Source organism: Ambystoma mexicanum, chromosome 6p (genome assembly GCF_040938575.1).
Source record: "Ambystoma mexicanum isolate Mex_15411 chromosome 6p, UKY_AmexF1_1, whole genome shotgun sequence".
Taxonomy (NCBI): Eukaryota; Metazoa; Chordata; class Amphibia; order Caudata; family Ambystomatidae; genus Ambystoma; species Ambystoma mexicanum.
In genome coordinates this window covers 1,467,971,684-1,467,990,394 of record NC_090935.1, presented here as the reverse complement: position 1 = coordinate 1,467,990,394, position 18,711 = coordinate 1,467,971,684, and positions in this window count along the sequence as shown.

The window sequence follows — 18,711 nt, the reverse complement described above, 5'->3', positions numbered from 1 at the left end:
CTGGCAGGTCTCTGCGGTGTGCTGGGGCTGCTGTGGCTGGCAGGTCTCCACGGGGTGTTGGGGCTTCTGTGGCTGGCAGGTCTCTGTGGTGTGGTGGGGCTGCTGTTGCTTGTGGTGCTGGGATGTCTGGTGGGGCTGCCGTGGATGGAGGGGCTTCCAGCAGATGACCCATATGAGGGTGTGTCCTCATCCGCCACTGGTGTGTGTGTGCGCGGCGGACATTGGCCTGTGGTTGGGAGTCTCCACATGCTCATTGGTCACTTCAGGTGAGTCCATTTGCTGCACTGGACTGTGTATGAGAGATGCAGCATGCTGCTCTTCAACAGAAGAGGCATCCTCATCTGGGGTGGTTGCACGTGTGGCAACTTCTACATCCTGTGAGGCCAGGGTGGCTTGTGATGGGCTTTGTGAGGCAGCCCTCATGGCTTGTGGGCGCTAAGGTGGTGAGGCAATGCTGGCTTGTGGACGCTGAGGTGGTGAGGCACTGCTGGCTTGTACGCGCTGAGGTGGTGAAGCACTGGTGCGGTGGGGTGGGTCTTCCGCCTTGGAGTATCCTGCCGGGCCCTTCGCGGGATGGTGGTGGTTAAGGCACGTATCGGCAGACGTCGGGGTGGGCCTGCCTCCTCCTCATCCATGTTGCACTCGGATGAGGCCTGCATGCCTGTAGGGGACATAGGGTATGGCATGAGGACAGGGCACTTCAATTATTTTTCATGTGTTTAAAGGCTTAGAGGGGTGGGGGGTTGTAGAGGGCAGTTTCTATCATGCTTGGGCCTGAACGGTTTAGTTTTCATGTTGCTGATATAACTGGGGCCTCCTACGTGGGGGTGGACACAGTTCAGAATTGTTGGCCGACCCTTTTAATGCATATGATGCAAATGCACAGCTGACATGCCACAGTCAGTGAGGGTGGGTTGGTAGTACACACGCCCACCTGACGTTGCTGTGCCCAGACCATGGATGTGCCATAGTGATTTGTTGTGTCCATTGACTGCTCTACTCACAACTCTGGATTCCTGGGGTCGCCTTGGTGCACTGGTACAAGGGTGCAGCCGTGGGTGGCTTTGGTAGATCACACGCACTGCAACCACTCACAGTGCCCGGCTGTCTGTCATTCACACTGGGGGTGGAGTGGTGGCCTTTTTACAATGCAATTTGCAAGGGGGGGTGACTCATCTCCAGCCTCCTGGGTGCCAGTGCCTGCCTCCGCTCCTCCCACTCCCTCAATGGATGCCATATCGATAGGGTCGTGTACTGCTCTTCGCATGGTTCCAGCTCCGGTGGTGGTGGTGGTGGCCCTCCACCGGTTTTCATGATCTCACTCATGTGCCAGGAGGCCACGGACATGTACACGCAGGTCGTTGAAGCGCTTGCGTCAGTCCTCTCTATTCCTGGGGACATGACCTGCCACAGTCACTTTCTTGCTGATGTCTGCCCAGATGTGGGTGCGCTGCTGTGAGCCTGTCTTTTTTTGTTGTGGGCCATAGAGTTTGTCCTGGTCGGAAATTACCTCCTCCACCAGCATAGTGAGTTGTCGGTCCCAGAACTTTGCAGAACCCAGTCCAGGGCAGAATTGCCCCTCACATGCTCCTGAGACATTTATTGTTTTTTGGAATGGATGGCTTCCAGGGGCTCTGATTTTGGGTGGATTGTGATTTCCAAATTGGCTGCCGCTTTGTTTTCCGTTCTGGTATTGCGCACTTCCCACAGTGCTATTAGCGCTAGATGCCGGCGGTAACGCAATGTTCGTAGATTTTTCACACTATTATCCCTGAACGGTATTTGCGTTACCCTCCGTGCTGTGTGCACATGCCCACCACCTCGTGATGGGGTGTTATTTGCGCCACAACTCACAGCGTTAATGCAAATACTGCTCGGTGGTATAAGCGCCCGGATACCACCAAACTCGTGATGAGGCTCAAAATGTCCTGTGAAAAGCTATCAATTGCTCAGCAGCATACTGTCAGGGAAGCCTGACTAAAAAGGTAATGAGGTGCTATGAACATTGACAGAGACTGCCAGAAGGAGGTGATGGACTGCAATGTGGGCAATGCCAGAGGTTAAGATTCTAAACCTTACAGCCAACACCTCTTTTGTTTTGCTTTAGTCACCCCGAGTGGGACGGGTATGCACAGACGTGGGTCCCCTGCCTGCTGGGCCAAGAGCCCCAAGCTGCTCCTCACTGATGAGGCCCAACAAGGCTGAAACATGTTTGGGGATGCTTGTGGTATCGTGCAGAAGGGATATGACCTAGCAGTTCGGGCAGGACTTATCCTTTGGGGGTGGGACCAAGCCTGATCTGCATATAACCTTTCCCCTTTCTGTAATGGCTGGGCAGGTGAAGATCGATGGTCTGGAGGGTTGCCCAGAGCAATGCCAGAGGTTAAGATTAACTCTAAACCTTCCAGCCATCACCGCTTTTGTTTTGCTTTAGTCACCACGAGTGGGACGGGTATGCACAGACGTGGGTCCCCTGCCTGCTGGGCCAAGAGCCCCAAGCTGCTCCTCACTGATGAGGCACAACAAGGCTGAAACATGTTTGGGGATGCTTGTGGTCTCGTGCAGAAGGGATATGACCTAGCAGTTCTGGCAGGACTTATCCTTTGGGGGTGGGACCAAGCCTGATCTGCATATAACCTTTCCCCTTTCTGTAATGGCTGGGTAGGTGAAGATCGATGGTCTGGAGGGTTGCCCAGAGCAATGCCAGAGGTAAAGATAAACTCTAAACCTTCCAGCCATCACTGCTTTTGTTTTGCTTTAGTCACCCCGAGTGGGGCGGGTATGCCCAGACGCGGCTCCTGCAGAATTTGTTGTTTGTTGTTGTCCTCTTCTGCCTCATTGATTCTGCAACATTATTACCTTATCCCTTTTCTTGGCTGTCTTATGATAGACTCTGGAATCTCTCCTCCTGTGACCCACTCTGCAACTCATATCGTCTCTTGACTCCTCTGTCTCCCCAAGGGACTTCATTCTGTCCTCTGTCAACCCACTCCTGTGCAACTTGATTTTGTCCTCCTGCCGCTGGGTGCTGTCGGATGGTCACCTCTCGTGAGCTTGTCTGCACCTGTGTTCCCTTGAGTTGTACGGACTTTGGAACTTTCATGTTGGCTCCTATACTTCTTGCCTCTGCCTCTGGATTCCAACTCAGGTGTATCTGCATGCTGTTCCTTCTTTCCTGGTATTCCAGATTTGCTGTTATTGGTCTTTTTATTTCCAGTTCTGGATTCCTTAAACACTGTTTACTTTAATTTTCGGCTTTGGTGTTGGCGTCTTGGTATGGCCTGCTGCCCACATTTGCCCTCATTTCCTGAATAAACTGCGTTCTGTTTTGCTCACTGTCCAGGATATTGGGAGGGAGGTTCAGGGAAGTAGACATAAGAACTGGTCAGATGATGACATTCTTTAACCTTGACCTAACAATTAGCTTAAGCCTGTTATTGTTCATATGAGATCCAACACATGTGCAATGCATGTGTTGAGGTCAGCCATGTTTGCTGCTGGATCATTGGTGAGATTGCCTATAAAGGTGGGGCATAGACCAATGTGTCTCTGTACCAGGATTCAAATGAACCCACAACACAGCGCCCACCGAAGACACTTAGAACTCAGTTAGACTGGCTATTCCTCTACCATCCTTCACATTGTCACATTCTCTATCCGGTCATACCATTATTTCTTTTCAGAAGCAACCCAAACACTCATATACAAAAATATTTTTTTTAATTCAATAACAGTAAACAATTTGCGTTTCATCTGCATAGCTAAAGCAGATGAGTTGCATGTCACTGAGGCGCTCCCGGGTAGATCCTGTAGTTGTGGAAATGGGAAGGCGATAACTGGAGGCTTGTGGGAATTCCAAACGTCAGATTGAGAGGAAGCAATCTAAAAGAGGCCATTTGTTTTGTAATGTTTTTGTCAGAAAGGATGCAATCCATGGTAGCAGTGGGTTACACAACATTTGGGGACCCCACTGCGAGCCATGCTGAGGGCCCCCTCCCCAACTCTGCACCAAATCACTGGTCGCGCCACACTCTGGGATGGCATAGATCACCACGCTTGCGCAAAACGCATGAACATGCTGCTGTAGGGATATGCCGCACACTGCGATACGAGAAAGATATAAAGATGTGTTTCAATGCATTATAAAGCACACTTTCGGGGTTAAACTGGCGAAAAGGCCAGAGTGTTTGCAATGGTTTTGTAGCGTAACACCAATCCAAAAATCCAATACATGCAAGTCACCAACAGTGCACAGGAACATTAATGCTTTAATTAATATAATGCTTTGCTATTAAAAAATGCATGCCACGATGAAAATATGCCAAACTGGCTGCACTATGTAGACCAGTCTATACACGTAATAACATATTACATACAGTAAAGCATGCCAGGCCACATTTTAGACATACCTAGACTGGATTGCACCAAAATGTCAGTAGAAGCAATAACACTTATCATGGTTATTTTATTACAGATCCCAGAAAAATATACAGTACTGCAGTAAGAAATTGCTAGACTGCCAGCACCCAAATGCCATTCTAGCCAGGTAATTACACTTAGCAGGACTGCTTTATCAGAGATGCCCAGTTAAAAATAAAAGCCAAGTCAAACTAAGACATGACTAGACTGGCTGCACCAAAATGCCTCTCCAGCCACTAATAACACATATCATGGCTGCTTGATTGAGTGATTGATTTTTTATTTATTATGCACTGATACACAAGTGTTTCAAACTGCAACCATGCAAGGGAAGGACATAGGGAGGATAAGACAAACCATTTTACTAGACATGGTTAGACATGGTACATTCAGATCATTCAGATCATGCAGACGAACAGAAGGAAGTGCGGGGGGGGCAATAGGGACAAAGTGCAGAGAGGCACCACTCTCATGGGTCGCTTGCGACCTGTGAGGCTCTGAAGGTGCCCCAGGCAACCAGTCAGCAAAACTGAGCAGAAGTAGAAGAGAAGTAGCAAAAACAAAATGGTTAGCAGAGGAGCAGGAGAGAGAAGGAGGAGGCGAAGAGGAGAGTCTTAAGGAGTTTATCACACAATCCCTGTCCCACCCCACCCCCCACACATCCCCTGTCCCCCACCCCCTTGCACAACCCACAAAATCAGCTTCTCGTCCCAGAATGAACTCCACATCCCTTTTCCTTGTCCCAGTGCTTGTGTATGAGACTCCTTGCCTCATAGGTAAGTACTGGGATGAGAAAGAGTGGGGCTAAGAGTAATGAATATTACAGGTAACTAAGCCAGGTATTACCTCCAGGTCCCTCTACCTCGTCCCAGTTCGTGTGTATGAGTCAAAGGGCTTCATACACAAGTACTGGGAAGAGGAAGAATAGGGCTATGAGTAATGAAGATTACCAATAAGTAACCAAAGGATGAAACACAAGTAGTGGTGCAACACCATTGAGCTGACTGGGCTTCACCCCCCCGCCCCACTGCCTCGCCCTTTGAAATTTAGGGCTATGTTAATTCGACCTGGCTGACCTACAGAGCCCCTGCTGGACAGAACAGGACACAGATATCAAACGGCACCTGGGTTTTGCTGTTAACAAACGCACAGCAATTACTAACGTAAAGCATTTCACTGTTAGTACCTGCATTGAAATGCATAATTCTTTAGGCAATTGAAATATTGATGCGGGTTTAGTACTTGCATGCCAGGGAAGTGATTGGAAGGGTAGAGAAGGGACAGAAGACAGCTTATCCTCACAGCAGTCCATAAGTGGCTGCTTTCCGACTTAAAGGAGAGGGTTAACTGCTTGTAAAATTGAAGCTGCACTCAAATAGTCTCATTAGAATGCATTACGAAGTTAGATGCCCCGCACAAATATGTTTGTCCCTCCCCCAACTTGCGTGAATTTAGCACCTCTCCCAACATTTGAATGGTTAGGGTTTTGTTGTGCCCCTAAATACAAGCACACCCACCATTCACCATACACACGCATGCACACCCAGCCACCCATACATTTAAGTATGCACCCTTTAACCATACAGGCACACCCAGGCAGCCACCCATAAATTTAAGTGTGCACCCTTTCGCCATACACTCACCCAGGCAGTCACCAAAACATTTAAGGCTGCGCCCTTACACCATACACTCACACACTGCAATTGTTTTGTAGGGTAACACCAATCCAAAAATCCAATACATGCAAGCCACCAACAGTGCACAGGAACATTAATGCTTTAATTAATATAATGCTTTGCTATTAAAAATGCATGCCACAATGAAAACATGCCCAACTGGCTGCACAATGTAGACCAGTCTATACACGTAATAACATATTACAAACAGTAAAGCATACCAGGCCACATTTTATACATACCTAGACTGGATTGCACCAAAATGTCAGTCAAAGCAATAACACTTATCATGGTTATTTTATTACAGATCCCTGAAAAATATACAATACTGCAGTAAGAAATTGCTAGACTGCCAGCACCCAAATGCCATTCTAGCCAGGTAATTACACTTAGCAGGACTGCTTTATCAGAGATGCCCAGTTAAAAATAAAAGCCAAGTCAAACTAAGAAATTACTAGACTGGCTGCACCAAAATGCCTCTCTAGCCACTAATACCACATATCATGGCTGCTTGATTGAGTGATTGATTTTTTATTTATTATACACAAGTGTTTCAAACTGCAACCATGCAAGGGAAGGACATAGGGAGGACAAGACAAACGATCTTACTAGACATGGTTAGACATGGTACATTCAGATCATGCAGACGAACAGAAGGAAGTGCGGGGGGGCAATAGGGACAAAGTGCAGAGAGGCACCACTCTCATGGGTCGTAACCGAAGTGCAAGGCCCGGGGACAAGTGCAGGAGACTGGCGAGGAAAGCTTGCGACCTGTGATGCTCTGAAGGTGCACCAGGCACCCAGTCAGCAAAACTGAGCAGAAGTAGAAGAGAAGTAGCAGAAAGAAGTGGTTAGCAGAGGAGCAGGAGAGAGAAGGAGGAGGCGAAGAGGAGAGTCTTAAGGAGTTCCCCGAACTTAAGGAGATCCGGCTCAATGTGGAGAGAGGCAGGGAGGCTGTTCCATGCTTAGCCTGGACATGGATGAACATTACAGTTTATCGCACAATCCCCGTCCCACCCCCCACACATCCCCTTTCCCCCACCCCCTGCCACAACCCACAAAATCAGCTTCTCGTCCCAGAATGAACTCCACATCCCTTTTCCTTGTCCCAGTGCTTATGTATGAGGCTCCTTGCCTCATAGGTAAGTACTGGGATGAGAAAGAGTGGGACTAAGAGTAATGAAGATTACAGGTAACTAAGCCAGGTATTACTTCCAGGTCCCTATACCTCGTCCCAGTTCTTGTGTATGAGTCAAAGGGCCTCATACACAAGTACTGGGAAGAGGAAGAATAGGGCTATGAGTAATGAAGATTACCAATAAGTAACCAAAGGATGGAACACAAGTAGTGGTGCAACACCATTGAGCTGACTGGGCTTCACCCCCCCTCTCCTTCCCCCCTTTGAAATGTAGGGCTATGTTAATTCGACCTGGCTGACCTACAGAGCCACTGCTGGACAGAACAGTGTCAAACGGCACCTGGGTTTTGTTGTTAACAAACGCACAGCATTTACTAACGTAAAGCCTTTCACTGTTAGTACCTGCATTGAAATGCATAATTCTTTAGGAAATTGAAATATTGATACAGGTTTAGTACTTGCATTCCAGGGAAGTGATTGGAAGGGTAGAGAGGGGACAGAAGACAGCTTATCCTCACAGCAGTCCATAAGTGGCTGCTTTCCGACTTAAAGGAGAGGGTTAACTGCTTGTAAAATTGAAGCTGCACTCAGATAGCCTCATTAGAATGCATTACGAAGTTAGATGCCCCGCACAAATAAGTTTGTCCCTCCCCCAACGCGCGTGAAGTTAGCACCTCTACCAACATTTGAATGGTTAGGGTTTTGTTGTGCCCCTAAATACAAGCACACACACCATTCACCATACACAGGCATGCACACCCAGCCACCCATACATTTAAGTATGTGCCCTTTCACCATACAGGCACACCCGGGCAGCCACCCATACATTTAAGTGTGCACCCTTTCATCATTCAGGCACACCCAGGCAGCCACCCACATTTAAGTGTGCACCCTTTCACCATACACTCAACATGCACACCCTTCCCTCCCTAAATGTAATTGTTCACCCTTTCACCATACACTCACACAGACAGCCACCTATACATTTAAGTGTGCACCCTTTCATCATTCAGGCACACGCAGGCAGCCACCCACATTTAAGTGTGCACCCTTTCACCATACACTCGACATGTACACCCAGCCCCCCATGAACTTAATTGTGCACCCTTTCACCATACACCCACACATGCACGCGTCATGGGGTTAAGGGAAGCCCTATTACTTAAAAAAGAAATTGTTTCTTTTTTAAGTCACTCTGGCTTCATAAAGATTTTTTTTTCTGTTATGGACCGAACCATAATGGAAAAAATAGACTATTTATTTTTGAAGTCATAGAGCTCCCTCCACCCCATGACATGGAGGCCTCCAGCCTAGAGGCTGCCATGTCATTGGGTGGGGGGAGCCCTCGGACTTCAAATAGAAATAGTTTCTTTTTGTAGTCACTCTGTCTTCATAAAGAAATATTTTCTGTTACTTAAGAGGAATGCTTTGCTCTGTAACAGAAATAATTTCTTAATGAAGGCAGCGTGACTAAAGAAAATGTATTTTTTTAGTCCAAGTGGTCCACCCTCCCAGGACACGTGGTGGTGGGGCCCCCTGCACTGCACAGGGTGCAGGGTCCCCCATTAGGCCTCTGCATTGTAGGGAGATTTCCTTTACCCCAATGTCCGGTATTCTTTTTAGTGGAATCTCGTGACTCATAGTGTTGAATGTGGCAGAAATATCCAGTGGGTTGAGTCCTATTGCTCGTTGTTCTTGAGCATTTTGTTATAATGTGTGTCTTCCCTCCTGTGTCTTCCTTGCAGGGTGAGGTGATGTCAGTGGAATGTGGTGAGGTCACTGTGCTCAGAGTGTTGTCATTTGAATAGTGTTCCATGGGGGACAGTTGGAGACAGAGAGCTGGCTGGCTAGGATGTGCCGGTGTTTTTCCTGCTGTACTAATGAACTAATAAACCCATATAACTTACCTGCTGGCTCAGGTGTGTTGATGACGAGTCCGCATTGTTACACTGGCGACGAGGATGGGATTCTGTCGTGGAGGGGACAGCAGCTGATCAGGACACCGCCCTCCAAGTGTCCACATCCTGGGAAGCAGTCCAGCTGCGCAGCTCTGGAGATCCGGACCAGAGTTGCAGCCCAGCAGGCCGGGTGGTGCTGGAGCGAATTGGAGGCTCCTTTGTAGTTGGAGCCTGGTCCTGGTATTTAAGGAGGTACCGGGGGACTTTGGCGTTGCGCCCTGTGGATTGGTCCCAAAGCTGTCTGAAGCAGAGGTCTGTGAGGTTCAGAGTGCCTCCGGGTCCAGCAGTTGGTGCACGTGACCCCTGTGGGAGAGCCCTGTTAGCACTGAGGGCAGCAACTTTTGGCTGGCGTTGTCTCTCCACATAGTTCGTGTCTGGGGTTGTTGCAGGTGGACAGTGTTGGACATTGCCCAGAGTCCGGTATTCCTGGACCAAGGAAGACCACGGTAAGAAGCAGATCCTTTATGGCAGTGTGTGTGGACTGCCTGTTGGCTGCCATGGAAGGTGCTGGGAAGCAGGTTTGCGGGTGCTGAGTATGGGCATCTAATTTCCGGCATTCGATCAGCAGGAGAACTGAACTGTGTTATAATGTGTGTTACACATTTCCTAGATCGAACAATTTTTTGAGGATTTTTCTGATGAAAGGTGCATTGGAGATTGGCCAATAATTAGCTGGGTTGTTTGGGTTGGCCCTGCTTTGTTTAAGGAAGGGTTTAAAGAAGGCTGAGAATCGGACAGACAGATATGGTGAAAAGAAAGATTGGACCTAGCCTATTAGTAGAGCGGCACTAAAAGTTACTATTGCATTTTATACATTTTATTTTTGAAGATAACTACGGCTTGGTAATCAGCAAGTGCACTGGTTGTGGGTGGGGACAGGGGGTGGGGGGGGGTTGTACAGACAATCTTTCATAGGGGTGACCTGATGAGGTCACTGGAAATTGGGGCGGACGAAGTTGCATTTTTACTCGAAGAGGGAGGCGGCCCAGTGGGGCGGCCAGTGTTTTTAAAAGGATAGCGGTGGCCCCCCTGGGCAACCCCTGGGTGGCGACTCTGTGTGAGGCATAAGGTGCCACTGATGTAATTGTGGTTTAAGTGAACCTGCTGTGAATAACGCAACTTCTTTAACCAGCTAGAGGCTGTGATCATTTTGTGCGTCCTCGACAATGACAAAGTAAAACCGCTCCTAAACTAAACACATGAAAAGAACAAACTAAAGTAACAGGACATCAAAAGGCGATCTATGGCCCACATGTAATCATTGGATGTTGCCAGCACACATTCAATAATGTATTATTATTAGATTATACACCAAAGGGATTTCAATGTTTGCTTGATGGCATTGGTAGTTTCCCTAAACTGAATGGCTTACGCATCAATACTGAAAAAAGCAAAAGTATGGTATTTGCAGGAACACAGAAAAAACTGGTGACCATGAGTTGGGTTCGAGATAATAAGAAATTAGAGAGTGTTACTTCTTACACATATCTAGCACTATTAGTCGATGATAAACTCAATTGGAAGTCTCATTGGGAGAGAACTGAGATCAAATGCTGGACTTTGGTAGTTGCTGTGAGTGCTTTTATTGGCAGAAATGGTGGATTTTCGGTGAAGACAGTCCTACTACTTTACACAATGAAAATAGTGCCTGTCCTAACATATGGGATAGAGATATGGGGACATTGCTTCAGTAAAGAGCTAAAAAAATGTGAAGCCAGAATGTTAAGAAAGATATTTTGCATTCCGCAATCTGTGTCAGTTGAAATTTTCTATTTGAGTATGATTTTACATGTATTCAATCCATCCTGATTAACAGATCTTTCATGTGCTGAGTGGACCTTATGACATTAAATAATAATACCACTACCACGGATTACCGCGGATTACGCTACGGCCTTTCTATGCCTAGATAATTTTACTCAGATTGGTGCATGGAGGAAAATATTCACTATCTTCAATAATTGGAAGAGTGGTTGTGAAATGTATCTACTCCCGAACAACATTAATCGAATAAAATACTGGTTAAAAAAGAAGATTAGATTGTATGATTGTGCGAATGATGTAGTACAACTCTCTAGCAACTCACATAGTGGACCCTTCATTGAATACATAAATTCACGAAATCACCCGCCTAATTATATTGTGGCGTTTCCGGAAGCTTGGGACATTAGACAGTACCTGTTGCTAAAATGTAACAAAAGCTAAGTATTGGAATGTGAAGGTGCGAAGAAAGGCCTACATCTTAATGAGCGTAACTGTCTGTTATGTGGAGACAACACAATTGAGTCCCTTGAGCACACAATGACAGAATGTGAAAGTCTAAACAGTATTAGAAATCAAATGATGAAATCCTATAGCAACTGTCTTAAATGTGATGATCCAAAAGTAATGTGGAAAATGTTTATGGATGGGAATGATGAGCATTTCATCTATTACATGATTAGATTTTACAGGAAATGCATCGAAATATTGGATCTATACAAATTCTGAGCGAACATGATTTCCTACTGTTTTCCACTCGCATAGTTTGAATGTTAATGTCTTCAGTTTTTACTAATTTTAACTAAATGTAAGATGCGCTTTTAATTTTGTATGGATTTATTTGTATGGGCTTTACTGGCTGAATGTATTATTGTATGTACCCTATACGTTTTATATTCTTATCATTGTTGGTTGGTTTTATGTGGTATATTCAAAGCTTTTAGCTGTATGTATAGTAATATAATTGAAATTGAAATAATTGCACAAACTATTTCCAGGTCTCTTGCATGCCTGCAATGCAATGAAATAGCCAACATTTACAGTAATGTAACATTGGGTCGTTGCAGAAAAGAAAGAGACATTGATATCCGATTCGGTTGCGTCTTGATTCTTTTTTTATTATTTTTATTATTTTTCTCAAACTTGTCAGATCAAATTATATTCATTCAGTAACATTTCTTGTATATAGATCAAGAGTTTTCTTTCCATTTTGAATTATTTTCATTCAATGATTCAGCTCATTAGAATTTGTGTTTGTCCTTGTATATTTGTTCCTCTATTTCACTGTCAAACTGCATTCATTCAATGGTGCTCAATTTTGTATTTGTTCACCCTCTCTACTTAACTATTGAATTTTGTTCATTCAATAGTATTTGAGTTTCTGTTTGTGCCCCTTGACACATATTTCCTGTCATTAAATCTGACGGTTCATCGGGGGGTGCAGTTTTGCTTTCTCTAATGGACGTATATCTAGTATTTCTTATTGTAATTTGAGCTGTATTGCTCCTTTGGTTCCTACTGGGATTTATTTGGCATCATCCTAGTGTAACATCATTATTTTGTGGTTTCCTCCTGTTGAGCAGAGAAACGGTTTCTAGGCTTTATGGTTGCTTCAATGGTTTTAATGGGCATCCGCATTTGTATGATAACATTTGTTCTGATTTCCTCCTGCATTGTGTGCAGAAGGACGCATTTGACCTTCCGCGCCGTGTGGGTCGTTGGCTGCACAGTGACCAGCAAGAAAGGAGGCAGAGCACTGGGAAAGCCGGGGTTATACGCCTTCTTTGCTAATATGAGAAAGTACAAGGAACAAGCATGTTAGCATCTGTGGCTTGCCATAATATGTATGCGTAACAGTCAAATGCCTGGCAGGCTGCACTCCCAGCCACCAACCATATACACACATTGCCCACTCGAAAGGGGAATGCTACTAAAAAGGCGGGCTTGCAAAGGAACACACTGGGTGGGGGCGGGGGTTTGTAGGTCATTTGAAAAAACGCTTAGCAGTTAAAACAAAGTGTGTAAATAGCTTATGCCAGTCTATAGACTTAGTTTATCACTTTCTGAGGAATTTTAAAAGTACTTTGCAGACGCGACGGCAGGGGATTTCGGTTCTTTCCACTCTCCCCGCAAAACATCTTTGTTATACTCTTGCAAGATATTTTCATGCAGACTAATTGCATATGAATTTGCATGGAATCTGTGTGCATTCAGAACCAGCGACATGCGAATATCAGGCGCATTCCACAGGAATATATTGTAAATTGAAGCCGCCATGCGTTATTTGCAGGCGCCATTGACTGCAAAACGGATTGCAAAGAGTAACGAGGATTTCGCTTGTTTTTTTACTCTTTCCAAAATTAGAAAACATCACGCAGGAGAACCGCCAGCATGACGTGTTATTGCTGGCGCTCCCCTGCATGCAATTATCTTTGTTTTTTTAATGAGACAGAGTGTAACAACTGGATGGCGTGCTATTTGGTTTCCTGGGTTCATGAAGAGAAGTGCGTCACGACTGCAAACTGCTGAGGGAAATGTGGCTGGAGAAAGCTGAAGGGCACGAGCCAATGCTGGGCGATTTCATTTCCCGAAATCCACCAAAGAACGGACAGAAGAGGAACTTATTGGCTTTGTCGCCGCTTTCACTTTCCATCTTGTGGGATATTTTGATTTAGACACTTTAAACAGCGTCCCCCAGGGGAAAGCCCCAGGTCGTGTCATTTTAAATGTCACCCTACGCGGCTGGAATGGTAGCTGCAGACACATCCCTTTTTTGATTATTCAGAACAATGTTCCCCTTTGTTAACTGTTGTTTTACAACTTATTTAGAGCCTTCCTCTTTTGTGATCAGTGGGGGCAAACCTGAAATGTGTCATGGGGGCCTGAGATTCTACACTCCCCCACCCCCAGAAACATACACATGCTTTCTGCTGAACATTGGCCCCCTACCGTGCCTGCCAACTCACCCGCTTTAAGCGGGTGACATCCGCCATTGAATCACTTCACTGGAGCTCTCACCGCCCCCCCCCCAAAAAAGTCCTCTTTTTTCACCCGACTTGGCAGCGCAAAAGTTTGACTAGTAAATAGTATGAAACACTTGCAGGGTAATTCATAGATTTCAGCGCAGAGGCAGCGCACGTGAGCAGCACAGAGAGGTAGCGTGCGCCAGCCGTGTGCGCTAAACAGCATTCTGGCGCACCGCTTATTCATGGAACATCAAAGCCATTTTGAGCGCTGGCGCAGAGAACATCCTGCAGCGCCAGTTACACCCCCAAGAACGCCCCTTGCGCAAGGATAAGGCATTGAAATCCCCAATTCAGTGCAAAGGGCCGCGCTAACCCTGCACCAGTTCACAGGCCGGGACAGTGCATTTGGGGGTTGCGCAGGAAGTTTCAAACGCGATAGGGCTTGGGCGAGCGGGGTACGTGAATTCTGAGGGGTGCACGGGGAGTATCACACGTGATAGGGCTTGTGCGAGCGGGATACGTGTATTCTGAGGGGTGCGCAGGGAGTATCACACGCGATAGGCCTTGTGCGAGCGGGGTACGTGTATTCTGAGGGGTGCGTGGGGAGTATCACACGCGATAGGCCTTGTGCGAGCGGGGTACGTGTATTTTGGGGTGCGTGGGGAGTATTACACGCGATTTCGCTGGGCGAGCGGGGTACGTGTATTCTGAGGGGTGCGCAGGGAGTATCACACTCAATAGGCCTTGTGCGAGCGGGGTACGTGTATTCTGAGGGGTGCGTGGGTAGTATCACACGCGATAGGCCTTGTGCGAGCGGGGTACGTATATTTTGGGGGTGCGTGGGGAATATTACATGTGATTTCGCTGGGCGAGCGGGATACGTGTATTCTGAGGGGTGCGCGGGGAGTATCACACGCGATAGGCCTTGTGCGAGCGGGATACGTGTATTCTGAGGGGTGCGCGGGGAGTAACCCGCGATTTCGCTGGGCGAGCGGGGTACGTGTATTCTGAGGGGTGCACGTGCAGTTTCACACGCGATTTAGCTGGGCGAGCGGGGTACATGTATTCGGAGGGGTGCGTGGGGAGAATCACACGCGATAGGTCTTGGGCGAGCGGGGTACGTGTATCTTGGGGGTGCGCAGGAAGTATCACACGCGAATTGGCAGTGTGGAACCTCCCAGGTGTGCCCTCTCCCCCTCCCCAGGCCCTGCAGGCAGCCCACACCACAGGGGACTACCCTGCACCCCAGGCCATGCCCCGCAGGCAGCCCATCCACCTTGGGAATGTCCCGCACGTAGCCCATCCACCCTGGGCATGCCCCCCAGCCAGCCCACATGTCACCATGCACCAGTGAGCACCGACTCATGTCCCCCTGCACCCCCACCCACCCAGCAGGCCTGAATCATGTCCCCCTGCACCCCAACCCACCTGGCAGTGTGGGGCACCTGCCAGCAAGCCCCGACTCATGTCCCCCTGAACCCCCACCCACCCGGCAGTGACAGGCACCTGCCAGCAGGCCCCGACTCATGTCCCCCTACACCCCCACCCACCCGGCAGTGACAGGCACCTGCCCCGACTCATGTCCCCCTGCACCCCTACCCAACTGGCAGTGAGGGGCACTTGCCAGCAGGCCTGACTCATGTCCCCCTGCACCTCCACCCACCCGGCAGTGACAGGCACCTGCCAGCAGGCCCCGACTCATGTCCCACTGCACCCCCACCCACCCGGCAGTGAGGGGCACCTGCCAGCAGGCCCCGACTCATGTCCCCCTGCACCCTCACCCACCTGGCAGTGAGGGGCACCTGCCAGCAGGCCCCGACTCATGTCCCCCTGCACCCCCACCCACCTGGTAGTGAGGGGCACCTGCCAGCAGGCCCGACTCATGTCCCCCTGCACCTCCACCCACCCGGCAGTGACAGGCACCTGCCAGCAGGCCCCGACTCATGTCCCACTGCACCCCCACCCACCCGGCAGTGAGGGGCACCTGCCAGCAGGCCCCGGCTCATGTCCCCCTGCACCCCCACCCACCTGGCAGTGAGGGGCACATTCCAGCAGGCCCCGACCATGTCCCCCTGCACCCCCACCCACCCGGCAATGACAGGCACCTGCCAGCAGGCCCCGACCCATGTCCCCCTGCACCTCCACCCAGCTGACAGTGAGGGGCACCTGCCAGCAGGCCCTGACTCATGTCCCCATGCACCCCCACCCACCCAGCAGTGAGGGGCACCTTCCAGCAGGCTCGACTCATGTCACCCTGTACCACCACCCACCTGGCAGTGAAGTGGCACCTGCCAGCAGGCCCCAACTCATGTCCCCCTGCACCCCCTCCCACCCGCAGTGACTGACAGGCACCTGCCAGCAGGCCCGACTCCTGTCTCCCCCCCAACACATCATCATGATCCACAATTATGGCCCTCATGGCCACCAAAATCCCAACACACGCCACGCCTGCCCAAAGAACCAACCAAGTATTACATCCACCCCACATTGAAATGCCCATTACATGAAACTACCCAAATGGCATGTATGTACATCAACACATGTCTGTCACACACACACAATGGGTGCCAGTGAATGTGAAAACACACATCGTGACATGCATGAAACCAATGAGAGAATACCACACATTGAAGTATGAAACAAAAATGTATTCAACACAAAATGAAGTGAATGAAATGAAAACACACAATAATGGAAATAATAAATAAAATGCAGCATGTTCCAAAATGAAAAAAAAATATGAAATCAGAATCCAAATAAATCCAAATGAAAATGTGTCCAAAGTCACCGTCCAACAAAGCAAATCCAAAGGAAAAGAAATAAGTAAAATCCATTGCTCCATGGTGAAAAATAAAATAAAAATGACGATAAATCCACTGTTCAACTATATATAAATAACAAATCCAGGGTCCATGAGCCCAACCATTGAAATGAAACCTACAAAAAAAAACGACCTAATGAAGAACTCTCTACAAAAAGGTGGGGCATAGTCCAAGCGCCCCAAATGAAAGAAAAACATAAATGAAACCTAACACTAACTATATACAATGGCGGCGGGCAAGTCCTACGGCTCACTTGCCGATTTCCCAGGCCAGGGCATCATCAAACTCCTGTTCTATGTCCTGGAGGCGGGCCTGTTCCATGGCCCAGAGGTTTTGCAGGGATGACGCTATGTCCAACTCCAACTCCCTGCGAATTGCCTCGAGACACTCGGCTCGTCTCAGTGCCCTGCGCATGGAGTTCTCCGCCCTGACCATAGTGAGCCGTGCCTCTTCTGCCCGCCGCTGCTCAGCATCTATTTGCTGGCCCAACCGCTGCCACACGGAAGACACTCCCAATCCAGGGTCCTCCTGCCCTCCGGCCGATGCCTGCCCCTCTGATGTTGATGTCCCAGCCATCATCGCTCCCACCTTGAGCCTGCTGCTGCTGTGTCCGTGCCCTGGCTCTTGATACCTGCACATCCTCCTCCTACTGGGGTGCAGTTGTTGGTGTGGCCACCCCTGCTGGACCTCCGACTCCCGACTGTGGCAGGGATGTGTCCTCCACCAGCCTGGCCGCTGGGTCAGAGGCAGCTCCACATGGTACCCAGGTGATACATGGGCCGGAAGATGGCACAGAGTACGACTGGCGCATAGGGGGTTCAGGTGAGGAGGGGGTCGGAAGAAGATCCAGCAGACGGAGGAATCCAGTCCTGGTGACCTGTCCCAGTAGGTCGACGCGGTCAAAGAGGCATCCAAGATGACGTGCAGTGTCTTCACAAAAACACTGCAGGTCACCTCGCATTCCCCGTTGACGCAACGCCATCCGAGCCAGGACAGGCTCAACCCGGTCCCGGATTGCCACGTCTGCAGGGAGAGGAAGGCCAGTTGTTGTGCGCTCATCCCCTCCCTGAAAACGGGTCTGGACATAGGCATCTCTGCTGGTGCGCGATGATGCAGTCACAGGATCGGGGACAGGATTACACACAGGCGCCTCCACGGCGGCCTGTGCTGCCTCCTGTCCCTGGACTGCACCACTATCACCAGTGGAATCCCCCCTCCAGATCCCGTGTGTGTCCCTTCCACGGCCTCCTCCTCAACCAAACCCCCCACCAACCTGGATGACTCTGTGCCATCTTCCTCCATCGGACCCTGTGGGGTCTCAGCTGCCCCTTCTGCTGCCGAGGAGTCTACCTCCATCCTCCGCCTCTTGGTCCTACCCTCGGCAGCTGCGGCCACGGACGCGGCACCAGACTCCTCACTCCCCGACGAGATGACAACCTGGGAGGGGAGCCGGGCCTTGCGTCTCCGGCTGGCAGTGCGATCCCTGCCGCTTTGCTCCACAGCACCGTCTCCGCCTTCTTCATCAGTTGACGCTGCAGACAGGGAGAGATAGAACACAGGCATCAGGGCACTGTACAATGGTCTGATACACACATTACAGTTGTACATGAGTGGCGGTGTCAAACTTCAAACATGGCATCACACTCCCCAACACACATGTCATTTCAACTCACACGCATGAGCACATCAACAGGAATGTTGCACCAGACAGCACCATCCATACACAAACAACAGCATGAGCTGCCAAAGGTGAGCCTGACGTCACATGCAACACGGGGAGTGCAGAACACATGTACACACGCCACCAGACATACATGCATCTGTACATCTCCACCACCTGTCTCTGTGATAACATCCCCATCCATGGCACATCTGGCAATCAGCCTCCTACATGTCAGTGTCACATGCATCCATGGTGTATGACAGTTGCACACTTGTCAAATACACACACATGCAAATGTTCATAGTGCA